A 12,677-nucleotide genomic window follows, 5' to 3' on the forward strand; every position below is an offset into this window, starting at 1 on the left:
AAGTGCTACAGAACACGTGAGGAGGTCGGAGATCAACCTTAGCTATCAGTCCTTGCTTTCTGACTTCTCTGAGACAAGGTCTCTTGCTTGCCATGACCACTAAGCAAACTGGTCCTTGAGGCTACAGAAATTTTCCTGCTCCTGCTCAGGTCTCACTGCAGGAGCAGTGGGGTTACACACATGCGCCTCCACTCTGGTCTTAAGTAGGCTCTAGGGGGTCAGAGCCAGGTCTTCTGTTTGCACACCAAGGGCTTCTTTCACTGAGTCATCGCCCAGTCCAGTCTTCTATAACTTGTGATTCCATCTACAATGCATAGCAATTCTTGTTATTTTCTGGTTTCTGTCTTGAGTTTCCCAGGGAAGCTTAAAGAACAAAGAACAGTGTTAGCAGAACCCTCTACTATGCTCTAAATAGTCACAGCCTGTCCTCTCTCTCTCTCTCTCTCTCTCTCTCTCTCTCTCTCTCTCTCTCTCTCTCTCTCTCTCTCTCACACACACACACACACACACACACACACACACACACACACACACACACACACACGGAAAGAGACAGACACAAAGACACAGAGACACACACACAACAGCCACTGAAGCCTAGGGAACTTCAAAATGTCCTCTAGCGTGTTATGCTCTGAGCCACATCTGGTCTCCTGTTGTTTTGGTGCCATTATTTGGTCTTTCTGGGATATCAAGATGAAACCTCTCGGAGTGTTTGAGTATTTAATCTCCAAAGAAGCTAAAGAATCATTACTTACAGCCATGTTTCTCCGATCTCTCTCAGCCCCTCCCTTCACACTCCTCAGCCCGCTGGCATCTCCCTTAGGCTGCAGCTGGACTCCCAATCCCACCTTGAGGATGCTGTGCTCATGGTTTGCATTTTCTATCCACCACCTTTTCCTTGTACCAATGTGGTCCAGGAACATATCCTTCCCCTGACCCTATCTGCACTGTTTTGGTTCAGAGGAGCTAAGTGCAAGAAACTGACTGGCTTTGTTTTGGAAGAAACTGCCTTATAAAATCTGTCTGTTTGGTAGATAGAGAAGGAGAGAGGAAGCTGTTATGGCAACACTAGGAGAGCTGGAGCACTGGAACAGGAAGAGGCTAACCCTCCAGCCATCAGAGGCCTCCCACTCTCTCCTTTAAACATCTATTCTTTTGTTTCTGTACCCTGGCAATCTGTTCATGTCAGCGGGAATTGTATCGTGAATTTCCACCTTGTGTTTCCCTAGTTCTATGACTAGATGAGTTCATAGAATATAAAAAGATCAACCTGAACAAAGCCCAAAATGAGAGGTGGTAGAAAAGAGGAAGAGGCTGACGAAGCCACACTCCAGGAAACCCTAAGACGGACAGCCCTTGAACAAACTTAGCCGGCAGGGTATGTGGGAAGTGAGGGGGTCTTAGTACACACAGGTCCAATGGTAAAGCAAGGTGATATGCAGCTTGTCTTTTGCCACTTTGTGTATCCTTCTTTCTTCCACCTTTCTCTGCCCCTTTTCTTCAACCCTTTCAACTCCCAATGCTAGATGAGAGAGAAAAGGGGATAGTGAAGAAAAAAGAGATCCCTGAATGAAGTCAGGGGCTGCAGGGGCGACATCATTGACTACTTCTTCCTGATTATACCCACATCAAGTCAAGGCAATCTCTCATGGACAGAACCAAAACCCTTTCTTATCTGGGCAATTTCTGAGTTGTTCCTTCATTCCAGATGGCTTTAGGTTGTGTCAAGTGGACAGTAAGGCTATCTGATATAAGAGTATAGTAGCTCACTAAAGGTTCAATTCAAATAGTGTCACCTGTTGTGGACGTGGTTTATCGTTTTTATTATATTAATTGGGTTTACAAATTACACGAATGTCTGCGTGTGAGACCCTGACAATCCTTGCCACCAGCTGGTTCTAACTGGTAAATAAAGTTGCCAGTGGCCAATGGCTGGGCAGGGAGACAGAGGTGGGACTTGGAGGTTCCCCTGTCAAGGACCATGAGGAAGGGGGAGAATCGCCCTGCCAGGGAAGGAATAGGATGCAAGCATGAGAGTTGTGGAAGACAGAGAACCAGCCATGTGAGAATCAGGGAGAGCAGCCCCAGGGGCCACTCCCTCTATCAGGTCTGCGGTAGCAGAGATAAAGTATAGATTTTAGTAAGTAATAATTCAGGAATATCAGATGGGGAGGTATTAGCAACACAGAAGTTTGGGAGTGGCCTAACCATTGAACTGTTTAAGGCATATTAAAAATAAGGCTGTATGTTTGTGTTTTTTTATTCTGAATCCAAAACATTTGGGCAAATAGTAAGGAGTACTCACACACCCACTGGGGAGTTTAGAGTGGAATTACATACTACTGTTTCAGATGGCATCCCACTTGTACTCACTTTAAAAAATTAATTAGAGTGTAGAGTGAAAAATTATGAAGACCATTTTATGAAATATGTAGACTTTTTCTTTGCCCTTAGACCTGGGCAGAAAAATGCAAGTTCCAAAAAGCAGAACTGAATATAAGATTTTCACTACCCCAGGACACATTCCAGGTGAAGGACATTGCCCCTGAATCAGAGGACACTTGTTGGATTACATTCCTCAAGCCTCAAGCAGCAGGCCCACCTGGGGGGGGGGGCGAAGCAGGAAGACACATTCCTGACCATAAAAAATACAAGCCATCTAGGTGGGGCTGTGACTGGAGGAAGTGAGAAATATTTTGTAATGACGGTATAGGGGACAGTGATATGGTAAAACCACATTTTTGAGAAGAATGAGTGTGCAGAGTGATTTTCACATGACTCTAGATCATTTGGGCTGGATTCCTCTGAAATGTTCCACTGTTCTTGGTTACCCCTCCCTCCCTTGATCTTCCCAGTGCTATGTTCAAAATTTGTAAAACAACCAAACATGTGTAACCACGCGAAAATGCAACCATTCATGTGTAACCACACAAAAATGCCTTCCTTTCCCCACCCCATGCTATAAAAGACCCCTTAGCCCCGCCACTCGAGGCCAAACCTTGCTCTTGAGAGAGAGCTTGTGGTTTGACCACCGGCCAATTTCCCTAATAAAGCCTCTGCTGATTGCATCCAGGTATGGTTTCTTGTGATCTTTGAGTGGTCATGATCTCCTGAGACTTGAGGAAAGGTCTCCCAAGTATGGGGGTCTTCAAGAGATTACAAAATAGAAGACACATGTCATGATGTGAGATTAGGAGGTAGGGAGAAATAGTTTCTTAGTCAAACAGAGCCCAGCTGAGCCACATGGTTCCTCCCCAAGCCACACAGATTCAAACTAGAACAAAAGGCACACATAAGTCTGGGGTTCATGGTGTGAGCTGGGACATAGTTAAGTCCCCCAAGTTGACCCAGACAAAGATGGGTGGCAGGGATTTGTCCCAGGCCTTCTCAAAGGCTTCTGACTGCCTCAGAGAATTTGACCTCAGAGGTGCTGGGAGCCCTTGCTATGCAAATACACAGACTACTCAAAGGCAGAGACAGGCAGACAATAGAGTCTGGTTGCTCCCAAAGATCAGGTAAACAAAAGATAGAGATTAATCAAATTTGATTTAATTGTTTTTAGGAATAGAAGGGAGTAGCCAGGCAGTGGTGGGGAAAGCCTTTAATTCCAGCACTTCGGAACAGAGGCCAGCCTGGGTCTACAGAGTGAGTTCCAGGACAGCCAGCCAGGGCTACACAGAGAAACCCTGGGTGGGGGCAGGGGAAGGAAATATAGTGGTAATTGTTTATGTGTTTTTAAGTATACGTGAAATAAAGAAATAAAGAAATCCAAGCCTTGGATCTCAAATGTAGGAAACAAATACGAGAGGATAGGATGAATGAGAAAAATAAAAACACATTGAAAGAAATTTGAAAAAGTCAGGGCAGAACTTGGGATCTTTTGAACGTCTTCTACATGGGATTTCTGGAATTGCTTAGCCTGGTATGACAAATTGATAACCTAAAATAGGCTCATACAGAATTATAGAAGGAAATTTAAGTGAAGTTAAATACATAGGAAAGGATATTAATTCAAGATATATAAAGAGAAAGGGGATATATATATATGAATATATCCACAGAGATATTAATCATTAATCTCCATAGAAGAGAGAATTTAAATATACACAGATTAATAAATGAATTTAGGCCTTGGTCTCACTATTAAAAATTAATCATGTAAGAACAAGGAAGGAGATAGTTGGAGAAAACTGTCTCAATGAATAATACATTTGTTTAGATTACTTTAATTGGTTTGAATTGTTTTCATTATCAAAATGAATGTGGTTATAAGTTTAGTGGTTATGATAATAAAAAATTCCACTGGGAGAAAAGTTAAAATAGGGCAGGACTGAAGAAGACTCCTGATTTGAATCAATCTATACCTTTGATGATTTCAGGCTACTAGACCAAGGACATTGTGGGAGAGAGGCTCTGTATTTGTGTTAATAGGAAAGAAGAAACGGCTTTAGACCCCTTTCAGAGTGGTATGGATCAGATATAACCAGGGAAGAACCCCTGAAGATCTTGCCTACAGAAAAACAAAAATTCAAAACATCAAACAGGACAGGTAACTTGATCTGTTGATTCCTACACATGGGAACAGCCCAGTTAACTGGCTTAGACATAAAAATGTCTCTAGTCAAAACTTCAGCTAAAACTAAAGAATAAATCTTGCTGGTTGTAGAATCCTTAAGATTCATCATGCCATGAATTCACATGGCATGAATGAAGATTTATTACAATTGGTTATTGATCAAATTAACTCATAAAGGGATAGTTGTTGTTTACCTGCTCAAACAAGGAGCAAAAAATTCATCCTTAACTGAACTTTTCACCTTGCATAATCCATGCAAATATTCTAATAGTGTTGTAATAATTATTTAAAAAGTGGCCGCTGGTCAAGCAGACTGTCTAGGCTGCCGTGTCTTTGCCTAGATCAGACACCATGTTCCGAGGCCATGAGGCCGCGTGCGTGCATGCGTGATGTAGCTAGAAAAGGCCAGCCAGAGACACTAGTCCTGCCACCCACGAGACGCCAGCGTGGGAGATGTCTCTGCCAATCTTCCACACTGTCTCTGCAAGGCTGGGCATTGCCCAGCCCAGCCCTCCATGCACGTGGGCACAGTAGAAAAATGAAACTCTAATGTTTAGATTAGCCAAAGGCTTTATATATTTGGTAATGACCAATAACAAGATGCCCTTACAATCAGAGGTGTAACCCAGTACCCAACCTAGATATACCAACTACCTTTGACTGCTACAGACAAGCAAACATCCACCTACATGTTTCTCTCTCTCTCTCTCTCTCTCTCTCTCTCTCTCTCTCTCTCTCTCTCTCTCTCTCGTCTGTCTCTTCCTTCTCCTCCTCCTCTCTTTACTTCTCCTCTTCCTCTCCTTATTCCTCCTACATAATAGTACTAAAATTTTGGTTGTAAGATTCCTGTATTACAGAACATACACCTCTGACAAGATTCATCTATGGGGATGCTAAGATGACCTGCTGTTCCAGCTACCTGTCTCCCAAAACAGCATCAGGAATAGCTTCGGATTCCTGATGACCTCGGTTTACCCAGACTTTCATATAAAGCCAGTCAGAGCTTCGAGTTCTGAGTCTTCTAAGCATACAGGAAATGGATAACAGATGCTAAAGCTAGCTTTCTTAAATATAACCAATTTTTCTAATTTTCCTACCCCTCCCCACACTTTAAAAAAAAATTTGTCACCTCTATTTAGCAGTAAGAAGTTGTGGAGAGTCATCATCCCAATCCCTTGAGTTTGGGTATCTGGTTATGGTTATTTTATAAATTATAGATAGGTTGACATTTTAAGGGATAATTTGGAAATGCTCATAATTTTAAACAGGAAGGAAATAGATGGGATGGATTACTAAATTTATTCTTGAACAAAATATTGTATAGCCATAATCTTACATTGATAGAATGTTGAGAACCGCACTAGCCCCACGTTCAGGGGCCAAAAAATGTTGGGGCCTAAGCAAAATGTTGAGGCCCGGGCTGCCCCGCGTTTGGTGGCCACTGTATCCCGGTCCAAGCTGCCGCTCCAGTCCTCCGGTTGGGGTTCAGCAAGAGAGAGGGGACGGACTCGAAGAATGGAGACCAGACAGAGTGCATTTCAATCCCGTTTATTCTTCAGTCTCTCTTCTTCTCTCCAAGTCTCAAGTCCTAAGTTCCTAGTCCCTAGTTCCTAGTCTCTAGTGCTTCCAAGTTCCAAGTTACTTCTTCTAAGTTCTCTTCCAAGTGCCTGCTACCTAATGCCTAATTCCTACTCCAAGTTATACTCTCTGAAGTGTCTCATTCTCTCATCCATAGTCTGATTCTCTACCGTCTGTCTCTGCCTTTTATATGTCTCACTTCTAAGCCATGCCTTTTGGTCACACCTTTAATCATGCCCTTAGGTCTTGTCTCTAAATCTGATCTCTAGGTCACTCTTAAGTCACACACCTTTAATCTCACACACCTTTAATCCCACGCACCCAAGGTATCTAAACCAAGATTATCGGAGTGTGCTCAGCTGTTGTAGGCTATTGTAATCCAAGTCTCATGTCAGGGTATATGGCTCAAGATGGCTGCAAAGCTGATAGCCGCTTTCTGCTAAAAGTCGGCCCCCAACAATAGAAATATTTATGATTGATGCAAAATTGAAGATATAATTGCTTACATAGGTACAGAATTTATATATTGATACAGATTTAAGGTTTTCATTGGCATAAAACTTTGTATTATTGATACAAAAGTCAAAATTAATATTGTTATTCTTAGATAGGCATTGTGCATATGCAACTCATTTAAGAATACAAGGCTTTGACTCAGTCCTTCTATGACTGCTATTACAAATCATTTAAGTTTTAAGATTAAGTAACACAAGTTAAGGGCCAGAGAGTAAACTCATGGTTACGTTAGATTCTGATTTAATTATAATAAAGTGTTTTCAATATTATTCAAATAGAAAAGGCTAAGAGTAGTCAAGGTTTAACAATTCAGATATACTTGATAGTTTTCAAAAACATCAGAAATTCTCAGACTATGACATTTATTATCATTTCATTATTGTTGGACTTTTGACTAAGAGACATGTCTGCTCATGACAGCACCCCCATCCCACTTCAGAAAAGATGCTGAGCATCATAACCTTCATATGGAGCTGCTCCAGTTGTGGCAAGGTAGCCACTGGGGAAGAATTGCCCTAATTCATCTACAGATAAAAAATACTGTCCAGGAAAGGACACATGATCAGGATAGCTGACAGCTTAGCTCTGCCAAAACAGAGTAAACTAGTCCTTCATAGCTCCTGCTTCACTTAAGGTCTGTCAGATGGTTCTGGGCCAGAAGGCTGAAGACGGATGCTTCAACATTTTGAGGAATAGGAGACTGTCCAGGTAGTCAGCTGTCTACAATTGAGTTAAGTTTTGGAAGCTATGTTTTTGTTTTTCCTATATATCCAGGTAATATTTAATTCGTTCTCAGTTCTCTGGCTGGTTGAAGACTAGTTATAGTCTTAAACTTAAAATGTTTGTCATTGAAGAAAAAATTTTGTCATTGAGGAAGATGATGTAGATTTGAAAGGATGCTTTCCAGATGCCAATACAAGTTAAAATCAGAACTTAATTCAGGGATAAAATTGTAAACTCTTTTAAGTTAAGATAAATGTTAGAATAATGTACCTAAATTGGCAAAATTGATGGACTAGAAGTTATTAGTGTATATCATACCTTATCATTTACATAACTGTTATGACTATATTTAGTGTATATCTGAGAGAAAAGGCCTTTTTAATGGATGAAAATTGTGAAATGCAGATTTGGATTATTGCTTATACCATATTAATTGGCTTCACAAATTACAAGAGAATTTGCACACCTGCATGTGAGACACTGACGGTCCCTACCCCCAGCTGGTTCTAATTGGTAAATAAAGTTGCCAATGGCCACTGGTTGGGCAGGCAGACAGAGGCAGGACCTTGAGGTTTTCTGGGCAAGGAACATGAGGAAGGAGGAGAATCGCCCTGCCAGGGAAGGAATAGGATACAAACATGAGAGCTGTGGAAGACAGAGAACCAGCCATGTGAGAATCAGGGAAGAGAAGCCCCAGGGGCCACTCCCTCTATTGGGTCTGAGGTGCCAGGGATGAAATATAGATTTTAGTAAGTAATAATTCTATAATATCAGAGGGGAGGTGTTAGCAACACAGAAGTTTGGGAGTGGCCCAACCATTGGGCTGCTTAGGGCATATTAAAAATAAGGCTGTGTGTTTGTGTCTTTCATTCTGAATCTAAAGTACTTGCGTGGGTAGTGAGGAACACACACACACACACCAGGGTGTTTAGAGTGGATTAACATACTACCACTTCTGTCATCAGGATAGGATCTTCATTCCTTCCATTTATATTCCATCTTCTCCAGTATTGGTTCCAACCTCTGACCCCATGAATCACTGATGGCTTTGCCATTTTATGTAACTACATTCCTTCTTTTTCATGTCCCTCTAAGCAAGAATAAGATGGTCTTTCCTATGATTCCTGGTGAGTGTATGGTTTGCATGTCATTGTCCTATTCCTGACCTAATCATTGCAACCAAAAGAATGTGAGCATAAAACACTGCAGCAGCAACTGTGTTCCATAGTAACCCCCCCAGAGCTTCCCCAAAGGAGTTCACTTCTGTTTACTTAGGAAGCTTTGCACTGGAGCAACGGACTATGTGAATATTTCAAGAATGTCTACATTGAAGTTAATACTCAGGAACCCAAAGTGTTCCTACTAGTTTCATACTAGAAGGGGTAGTTACATGAGAACAATAAATGGGGTTATGCCCCATGTCTGGCTCACAGGGGCCTGTGGCACTCAGTGCTATCCAAGTGTTCTCATATTTCTCATTGGAATGGATACACTTGGAGGTAAGCAGAATAGAATGCTTTCATTAGTCCCTTAATCTGTGGAGTAAGTTACTATAGGGAGAAAAAGCCAAATATAATTCTCTGAAACTGCCCTAATTCCTGACAGAGGGAACATTAGGGTTGCTTCATAGGGAAATGACACAGATTAGTGCCAACCTGAAAAAAACATTCAAATGTAAGGCTAGTGGTCTCAGTCATAGTCCCATCCACTTTGACCCTGGTAAAAAAAACAAAACAAACAATAAAACAGAAAACAAGCAAAAAAGATGGAACATGGCAGCTGACAGTAGACTATTACTCAGTCAAGTAATCTGTTAGATGAGACTGCATGGCCTCCATGGTGCATAATCGTGGCTGCATTGCCATTCATCCCCATCATGAAGAGAACACATGGCTCACATTCTGAGGACAGAAAATCTCCAGGGCTGTGCCAAATTGCTTGCCTCCTGGCATTGTTGGTTGCTTCTCTCCATGCTGTGATAAAACCCAACAGAAGCAACTTAAAGGAAGAGAACTTTGTTTTGGTTCACAGTTTGTAGAGAACAGTCAATTCATCTTTGGGAAAGGCATGGTGGGCAGAATAACGTGTTCAGTGGTAGCAGGAGCTTTTGGCACGATTTGGTTATATCTCAATGGATCTGGATATGGAAATTTCCGACACCAGGAGCAGATGTAAGTTTTCAACTCTGTGACTACTTCTGCTAGCTAAACTGCACATCCCAAAGGCGTCACAACCTTCCAAAACAGTGCCAATGAAAGATAGAAAAATCATAAGTTGATCCCCTGAACCCTACTCTTAAAAGCAAAGACATAAAAACCTGTAAGTCAAACACTGTGTTGCCTCAGTCCCAGGAAATTAGCTGACCATTTGAACAGATGGCCCTAACTAAACAAACCTTAAGATTCATGGTGTCAGGATGCTATGGGCCCGAGATTAGCCTGGCCGCTAACAACCCTGAGACAGTTGGTGCCAGGATGCTAAAAGTTTGAGATAAGCCTGACCCCCTTGAACTGGAGCTCATGATATATAGTGTGAAACTACTTCGAAATAGCCAATTATAAAGTGACACACCATGCATCTTAGGAATTTGAGATCAAATGTATCAAATGACCTAGTGACCTGTTCCCCCTCCTTCCCCCTTCCCTAACTCCACTCTCAGCCTTCCCCCTTCCCTAACTCCACCCCCACCTGGTTTGTAGATTCACCCTTAAAAGCTGTAAACTTCTTTTGTTCGGGGCTGCGGAATCCCTCAGGCCCCTGCGCGGGCTGGAAGGGAGGACAGCCCTGGCTAGCCAGTAAACCTCTTGCGTTTGCATCAAGATGTGTTTCTCGTGAGTGATTTGGGGTGCGTCTGCAGTTCTCCACGGGTCGTGAGTTCTTTTTCTAGTGGGTCTTACACCACCAGCTGGGGACCAAATGTTCAAACACATGGACCTGTGGAGAAACTTCAGATTCAAATTATAGTAGGTAGTTTGGTATAGTATAGTATAGTATAGTATAGTAGCACCTGGACTGTAAAGATATTCTAAAAAACATGAGTAAGGTTTCCTATATCAGTGTCATAATACTTAAAACTGATAATCAAAGGTTGAAGGTATAACATGTTAAGATGTATAAATTCTGCAGGGTGAAAGTTAAAACCTAAAAAGATACAGGAGACATATATCCAGAGAATCTAGATTGATCCAGAGAATGTTAAAATATCCCCTTCTGTAGGAATGGTTGTATACTACACTTCTCACTACTAAAACATAAGCATACTTGGTATGTTTTACCAAGTCTGATGAAGATTGCCAACAGTGGAACAGAGAGCAAACAACCAAGTGACAGTCTGCTAGCTATGACATATGATGGCAATGGTAGTGACAGAAGGGTGGTTATGCATAGAACTGAAGACCCCCAAACTTGGGAGACTCTCACTCAAGTCTCGGGAAGTCACGGCCACCCAAAAACTCGTAAGACAATGTACCTGGATGCAATCAGCAGAGGCTTTATTAGGAAGAGTTGGCTGGCCAATGGTCAATTTGTTTGCTCACACAGGAGCTGAATTGATAAAGACCGGCTGGCTGAGGGGCTTTTTAAAGGGGAAAACCACAAACCAGGGGAGTGAGGAGAGGGTGAGGGGTTGCTAAGGAAATATAACATAAAAATAGCGGAGAATTCCAGAGGAACCCAACCTAAGTGAGTCAGTGTCGTGTGGAAAACACTCTGTATACTCATTCTTCTCAAAAAATGTGGTCTTGCCATGTCACTTGTTCAATTATTTCTCAGTTGCTGCCCTGTCACTTGCTCAACTATTTCTCAGTTACTGCCCTGTCATCGTGGTTACTAGTTTCTCAGCCCCACTTAGATGATTTGTATGCCTCTCTTCCAGTTCCTGAAACCGGCCAGTCCACATTTTTAGCTTGCTTCAGAGAAAATTTTCTATGTCCTTTAAAAAAAAAGCCTAAAGAAAAGCCTGTATATATTTTATAAAATGATTTTTTTTATAATTTTTCACTCTCCAGAACCAACAGCATGGATTTACATTCACCAAAATGGTTTACCTGCTACTGCTACTGCTACGCTCTACCAACACCAGAGACTATTTTCCTGATATGACAGCATCCTTCTGGGAAACCAGATCTTTCAACCTAAAGTCAGAAATGTATTCTATGTCAGACAAAGAGACTCTTTAATGTAAGTTTGCCCTTTCTACATATAGGACTTTAGCCAGGATCACCATGCAAATACTTGCAGTGTTTGACTCTTCTATACTGAATACTGTCAGGTACTAAAGAAAACTCAGGACAAATGACTAACCGTGGTGCTTATTAGCATAACAAAGCACTTGCTAGCCACCAGGATCGATCAGTAATTGCTTCCTCTCAGCCTTTCAGCTCTTTTCACCCTTTCCCCTACTCTAAACTTCTCCAGCTCATGGGTTTCTCTTCCCCCATCTTCTCACTCCTGAGTAACCTGGCTATTTTGGTCATATACTTTCTTGGTTTTTCTCTCTCTTGGCTCTCTTTCTCTTGCCCCTCTGTCTTAGTCCTCCTGTCTTGCTCTCTGTAGTGGTAGGTATTAGAAAGGAGTCATCCAGCAGGCTCCTGGTACTCTCTCTAGCTTGCACCCCCACCCTACCCAAAGACCTGTCATTGTGCTTCCAGTTTCAGTTTCCTTGTCCCTGGAGCCGCTAGTCCTTTCACAGCCATAACTACCCAGTTGTCCGTGGACCCACTTCCCAGTAACCCAGTAAAGTAAAACTCTAAAGTTTAAGATTAACCAAACAGATTTATATATCAGCAAATACTCAAATCACAAGATGCCCACACAGATTAGACAAGTTATTCCATCTATCCTAACCTTTTCATATCATCTCTGCCAAAGGCTAGTTAAAGCTACGCTAGTTAACATCAGCTTCCGTCTCTGCCACCTTTCCCTCTCCCAGCCCTGTTTCTCTCTGCCTTCCTGTCTCTGCCTCCCTTAGTTCCACCCCACTTTTCCCTATCCATCATAGGCCTCCCGCTGCAAATAGATTGGGCAGGGAACTTTCTGCCACAGCTCTCTATGCACCCCTTTCCTTTTATGGCCCAGACCATTCTTCTGTCCATGTTTAGTCTACTACTTTCCCTCCCTCTCTAGGCTTTTCCAGATGCCCCAGGCTGTACCATCCCACATAGTTACAATAAAAACCTTCTCTGCAACCATACCCAGAAGCATTCATAGCCTCACTTTAAATATCTGGTGTCAAAATACTCACATAACATTGTCTCCTTATGAAGGACCCACTCTCTGAGAA

The sequence above is a fragment of the Arvicanthis niloticus genome, chromosome 13, assembly GCF_011762505.2.
Source record: "Arvicanthis niloticus isolate mArvNil1 chromosome 13, mArvNil1.pat.X, whole genome shotgun sequence".
Classification (NCBI taxonomy): domain Eukaryota; kingdom Metazoa; phylum Chordata; class Mammalia; order Rodentia; family Muridae; genus Arvicanthis; species Arvicanthis niloticus.